The following is a 7,096-nucleotide window of genomic DNA, read 5'->3' on the forward strand; positions in this document are numbered from 1 at the left end:
TGCAGCGCTCCTGAATTTTGCTCACAAATGGCGAGCACTCAATGGTCAGAAGCGCAATGACTGCTCGTCATATGCAAGCGAATTCATAATACAGAGCATAGGGCTGTACACACACAGCAGTACGGATAGTACACCCATACCAGCGGAGGGGGAACGAGTGTTCACCAAATGTAAGTAGGGGAGAGGGGGACAGATTATAGGGGTAATTCCATTTTCCCCAAATTCACCTGGCCCTGAAGGTAATCCGCACGGCTGTGGCAGTCGGTATTTGCAGCCTGTCACTGTTAGTCTTTGAGGCAATGGGAGTATTTGAGATCACGTTGCTGGAATAGGAGTTCTTTCACAGGAGGATGCAGAGAAGAATGACGTTCTGAAGGCAGGACTGGGACCAAATTCTTTTTTTTACGCCTTGGCTGTTTTTTTTTAATGCTATGGGTGTAAATGACTGACCCATGTGGCTCTTTTTTTTCAAAGCCTAAATGATGAGCTAAATACAGCCAGGGGAATTTATCAAAATCTGGAGCAGTTGCTCAGGGTGACCAATCAGTTTCTCTCTTCAGTTTGTTCAGTTAAGATTTGAAAATGAAAGAGAGAAGCTGATTGGTTCCTGTGCACAGCTACTCAATGACGGTCTGCTCCACTTTTCATAAATTCCCCTCATGGAGTTTAATCGAATGTGTACTTGAGCGTTAAAGGACCCGGGTTGTTTTACCTCTAAACTTCATGTTGTATTTTCCTCTTAGCGCATTGAGCCAACAGATGGCAAAAAACCCAAAGCTGGCACGGGGTATGACCCTCCCTTACGCTAACTGGCTTCGGTTCTTTAAAGGAGAACTCTGGGAAAGTTCATCATCCTTTAAAGAACTGTTTCAGGGATGGTGTTCATGATGAGCCAGGGAGAAGAGATGGAGGCAGGAATGGGACTGCAGGGAGGGATGGTGTTATTTATGATGAGCCAGGGAGAAGAGATGGAGGCAGGAATGGGACTGCAGGGAGGGATGGTGTTATTTATGATGAGCCAGGGAGAAGAGATGGAGGCAGGAGCATGGAGGGGAGGCGGAGACAGAACTGCAGACAAGGATGGTATTGAGAGACGGTATTATTTATGAGCCAGGGAGAAGAGATGGAGGCAGCAGCATGGAGGGGAGGCGGAGACAGAACTGCAGGCAAGGATGGTATTGAGAGACGGTATTAGTTATGATGAGCCAGGGAGAAGAAGAGATGGAGGCAGGGACTGCACAGGTATTCATGAATGCTCCTTCAAGGTGCTGTCACTCAATGGGAGGAGAGAAAAGTGGGGAAGATCCCAACAATATTGTGGTTGTGTCTGAGGATGGAGCTTAGCCCCTCCCACTGTATATTACATTGAATTGCAAGCTTTGGTGGATTTTGGATTACAGGGGTACATTGCACTCATTGTATCATTAGGAAACTAAAAATGGCAATAAGGTGTACCCCATTGTACATCTGCTATGAATGTGTGGGGATGACACTGACTGGGCACAATGTTACATGGTTCTCAATCCTCTGGGTGAACTCTTATCCGCTGATTAGGACAGGGCTCGGCAGTCTTGGCATTCCAGCTGTTGTGGAACTACAAGGCCCATAAGGCATTTCAAGACTGACGGCTACAGGCTTGATTCCCAGAGCCTTTAGGGGTTTGTAGTTTCACCACAGCTGAAGTGTTGATGTGGTCTACCCTGAGACTAGGGCTTGTTCACACCATTTCTGTACAGCTGTTTTTCTACACACGGTGTGATCAGGGCACTTTTTTTGTTTTGTTTTTTTTTTCCTTCCATGCGCCCTGTTCACACCGTCCTTGTGCAGAGATATGTAGAAAAACACAGCTTATCATAAATGATGTGTACAGTCCCTAAAAATACAGTTCTATAGGCCAGAGGAGGGTCCTACCCCCTCCCCCTTCAAGCATTGATGGGAATGAATTATTGCATATTAATCTGCCTGTCTGCAGCGGCAAACAAAACCCTTTTAAGCTGTGTTTGGTTTTTTAAAAATGTTTTACCAAATGAGGTTTTCCTGTGATACATTCTCAGCAAAGATTTTATATGAATGGGGAAAAAAAAAAAGATATAAATCTTTATAAACAAACTTGCTCAATAACTATTCTAGTTTTCCTGTAACTCTCTGTCACCTTTGCCAATGCTTTTGCTGTATGCAGCGCCCTGCTGACTGGCTTGTACATGCTGAATCTTGTTCGAGACAGATCTGCCTGGCAGCTTCTTCCTCCCGGAGGCGGAGAGATTGATGTCACGTGACCGGCAGCAGGTCAGGATCACTGCTGGGGCGGGGCAGTCTTACATTTAGGAGTCAGCATATCGATCATTCAGACATGGCCGGTCATCACACCCCTGCAGGTCATGTGATGTGTTACAGCGACTGCTAATAAAAGCATTTGCACGGTCAGCCTCTCACATATAAGAATGTTTGTGTGTATGAATCCGCGTGAGGAAGAGCAGATTGAATTGCAAGGAAGAACTTTGCCCTCAATAAAAACTTTTCTATATGACTTTGTGACCTGAGGTTTTTAAATATTGCACCTAAGGCAATGTTCACACCTAGGCGACACCGTGCGGTGCGGTCAGGAGTCGCCAACGTCTGAACCGATCGTGCTGTGGGTGCCATTATTTTCTAATGGCACCCCATCCGCGATTCCGGGTAAAACAGCCGCGTGGCGTGTAGCGCAAAAAGAAGGTACTTGTACCTTATTTCTGCCATTGCCGCGCAGATGTCACCCCATTGAAATTAATGGGGCCGCGTGGCAATTGCCTGCATTGTACAGGACCGCATGACCCCCGAGACGCGTGTCCCTGGTGTAGTGCAGGTGTGAACCTAGCCTCAATGTTACCTTAGTAATCGGGTGTAGGCAACTTTGACCCTCCAGCTGTTGTGGAACTACAAGTCCCATTAGGCACTGCAAAACTGACTCCCACAGGCAGAGGCATTATGGGATTTGCTGTGTCATTACAGCTGGAGTGCCGAGGTTGCCTACCCTTGCCTTAGTTCTTGAGGAATGCTGATCGGCAGATTAGGTAATCGCTTAAAAAACCACAAGTAGTCACCCTGCTTTAATGTCACCTTTTAGTATAGTTCAGTGACAACTGAAGTCGTTTACTTTCCTCCCCTTCATCGATGGGTTTGGCCTATTTGGCTTTCTTGATTAGCTGACCTGGGATGACATAACTGCTGCTTGTGGGAGTTCATCCTTCCTGGGGCCAAGGCATGCTACCAGTGTACACCGAGCTCCACATAGCGTGTCTCTTCTTCAATAAAAAAACAAGTAATACCCCCCCCAACAGCATCCCGTCTGCTGGAAAACCCTCCCTGTTGCTGAACTATAAATACTCTTAGTTCTGGAATGCCACAGAACTTGCTGGAGAACATATCTAAGACCCCGGTCACACCGGGGCGGTTCGGCCACACGTATCCGCCGACGTGAACGATCCCATACATTGCTATGGGGACCGTTCATGCGACCGCACGATCCGAACCGCCCCGCATAGCTCCCTGACCCTTTTTTGCCACGCTGATCAGTGCGGTTTGCATACAGCTTTCAATGGAACCGCGTTCAGCGCTGAAACGCAATTAAAAACTCCCAAAACAGCCCTTTTAAAATCAGCGCGGACACCACGCTGATGTGAATGGGGTCTAAACAAAGAGCATCAAGAAGAACGATCAAGTGCAGGATAGTTTTCTAGAGCAGCACCAATAAGAAAGAAATAAGGATCCCAAAGTTTACCGATCCCCTGCAATGAAATCCATGAATGAAGGAGGATGTCACAGACATGACTGACTAGAGACGTTCATCTACAAAAACTCAAATCAATTCAGGAGGTCAGCAGAGGGGCAACCAGGAGGCCAATGGAAATCTGAAAGGTGCGGTGTGTATGTTGTAGCAGGCTTGGTCCTGTCAGACGGCATGAGGTCTCTTCTGCCCGAGTACAGAACACCTCCCCCTCTCTATAACATAAGGGAGAGGTGTCCTGTAGTCTAGCAGAGACAACTCAGAATTAAATTCCCTTAGTGGACAACTTTACATTTTAATACAAGTTGTCTTTAATTGCCCCCCCCAAACGATTGCAGCCTCCCCGTTCCCGAGCACAGCCTTTGCACAGGAAACATCCCAATCAAGTCATCATCCCAATAGGACACAAATGAGCCATGGACGGCTAGCTGGAGGCCACTATAAATATGGATGGTGCTGTGATGTGCGTGTGTAGTAAGAGGAGGAACCGGTTTCTGATGGTATGCTGTGCAGCAATGGGCAGGACTGCACGGTGAAGTCATGTGGACACCAAAGCAGAGATAACGATCATCAGTGTTTCCATATCTCCTGAAGTGACTTCTTAAAGTGACCTTTACCCCCTTAGACTAAAAATCACATCAGCATACAGCTCTGCACACTGATATGAAATCATCTCACATTCATTGGCTAAACAAACATATTTTTATTTTACCTACAATTTCCTTTTTTACACTTCCTAGTCCTCTTTGGCACAAATGATGTAATGTGCCCAAGCATTGGATCCTGGGAAGGTTACATCAGCAGAGCATTGCTGAGAAATCTCATAAGATCTCAGGGAAAGGAATTTTTCCTCCCCTGAGCTGATGTGCATGGTCACATGTCCTAGTCACATGTGCCGGAGTTCCAGGAAGTAAATGGAGATTAATTAATCTGCCCTGAGTTAAAATGGCCGCTGTCAGAAGGCTGGAGGAAGAAAAGGAAAATAAGGTATGCAAAGAATCCAAAGCCGGCAATTATCTAGAAGTATCTGTTTGTCATTTCTAAAGATGTCCTTGTTGTGATTTTGAAGGTATGGGTAGAGTTCCTCTTTAAGGCCTCGTTCACACCAGGCAGTGCATTCCGGCCTGATTCTGATTCACTATGTTGTGAAGCAGGAGGGGGCGTGTCGGTCCATTGACGTGAATAGCGCCGTAGCCACGCCCTCCGGCCACAATGCGATCGGCCGCACGGGAACGCAAGGCACATCAATGCCTGCGGTCCGGTCCAAAAAAAATAGTGCTTGCCCCCTCCTGCCCCACAACATAGTGAGCCAGCCGCAATGCGACGCAGATCCAGAATCGGGCCGGAACGCACTGTGTCTGGTGTGAACGAGGCCTCAGCCTTTCATGGCCAAAGCAATTTAACAAATAAAATGAAGCAGCGTGTGCACATAATGTATAAAGCAAAAAAAAAAATCGTACAAAATAAAACAACAGTCTGTATTTCTGCAATCTCCAATATTTAATAGATCCACCTATGTGTATCACTCAGTACTCCACCACCAACTGGACCTCACTCAAAATCACCCTCTGTTTACAGGTAAGTCAAAAAGCACATGGAATCAAGCTTGCTTCCCTCTATGGCCAGGGTGGGCAAACTCAAACTACTAATCCCATGATGCATCTGTCTCTGGGACTTATGCCTGTGGCTTTGAGAATCTTGCAATGCCTCATGGGATTTGTAGTTGCAAAGCTGGAGGGCAGAGTTTGCAAACCGCTGCTCGATGATCTTGAACTCTGTATAGAGGGGCAGACTGACTTTCTGCATGTTCTTGTACCAGCATGTAAGTGTGCAGTGTGTAGGAAGAGGGACGTCTCATCATCTAATAGGTTTATTATATAAAAAGAACAAGGGTGAAGCAGCAGGCAACAGTCACATGATTTCAATGCATCCAGCACTATCGGATCATCGCATGTGTACAGAACCTCAGTGAGCTAGTAACAGAGATAGATCTTTCTTTTACTTCCATACCACTGCCCATGGGCGGAGCAAAGAAAATAATCCCACCCACCTATGTGACAGCATGTGGGCCTAGTAATTGGCAGCTCAGTCACTCCATACTCTAAAAGGTGCCCATACACCTGCCGATTATCGTACGATAATTGCGGGAAATCCTGCTATCATACGATAATCAGCAGGTGTATGGAAGGCGTGCGACCGTTTCTACTGTACGGTTGAACGTCTTTTGTCTCCCGAACAGGTGTGAAAACCCGCCGAGAATCGTACAATTGTCGGCGGGTTAGTGGCGTTCTCAGGAGACAAATGCCGCACGGGCCGGTGTGCGCAAACACACACTGCCCGTGCGGCATTGGAGTCAGCGGAAGCCCTCCCCTCAGGGGGGCAGGCTTTCGATGATCGCAAGTACGATCTGCCAGTGCAAGATGGGCAGATCGTACTCAAGTCGTGCGATGGTTGTAAAGTGTATGGCCACCTTAAGTATGAGCTTTTTCGACTGACAATTGTAGCGAAACAGATTATAAGCAGCAGAACGTAAATTGACCTTTACCCCCTTTCACTAAAAAAATCACATCAGCATTCAGCTCTGCATGCTGATATGACATCATTAGCTCCTCATTAGTTAAACAAACATATTTTTCTTTTACAATAATTGTTTTTTTCACTTCCTGGTCCTCTTGGGCATTAGTGATGTAATGTGCGCAAGCAGTGCATCCTGGGAAGGTTACATCAGCAGAGCATTGCTGGGAAATCTCATCTGTAATCTCATGAGATCTCAGGGAAAGGCATTTCCTCCCCTGAGGTGATGTGCATGGTCATATGTCCTAGTCGCATGTGCCAGAGTCCCAGGAAGTAAAGGGAGAAATATTAATCTGCCCTCAGTAAAAATGGCCGCTGGGGAAGAAAAGAGAAACAAGGTATACAAAGAACACAAAGCCGGCAATTATCTAGAAGTATCTGTGTACAGTTTTTCATTACTAAACATTTCTGAAGGTGACTTTGTCTTTTTAAAGATATGGGTGTTGTTCCTCTTTAGGTGAACCTGTCGCTTAGCCTTGTATTGGTAAAACACAGGTCCATTAATTGTATGGAGGGCCAATATCTCTATGATGAATGGAGGTTACTGCAGGACACATCACTTGCCAGTAACGGGTCCACACATTAGCAGACCACAAATGACTATAACTGTATTTCTGGTCCAGCAACATGGGGGCCTGGGCTAAGGTGGTGTCCCTTGCAGTAACCTCCGTCCATCATAGAGCTGAGGATGTGAGAGTCACCGGAGCTTAGCGGGACTTGTGCCAACATTCAGATGAGCTTCGTTAGTCCACATGAAAA

This window comes from Nanorana parkeri, unplaced genomic scaffold (genome assembly GCF_000935625.1).
Source record: "Nanorana parkeri isolate BGI_ZX_2015 unplaced genomic scaffold, ASM93562v1 scaffold566, whole genome shotgun sequence".
NCBI lineage: Eukaryota > Metazoa > Chordata > Amphibia > Anura > Dicroglossidae > Nanorana > Nanorana parkeri.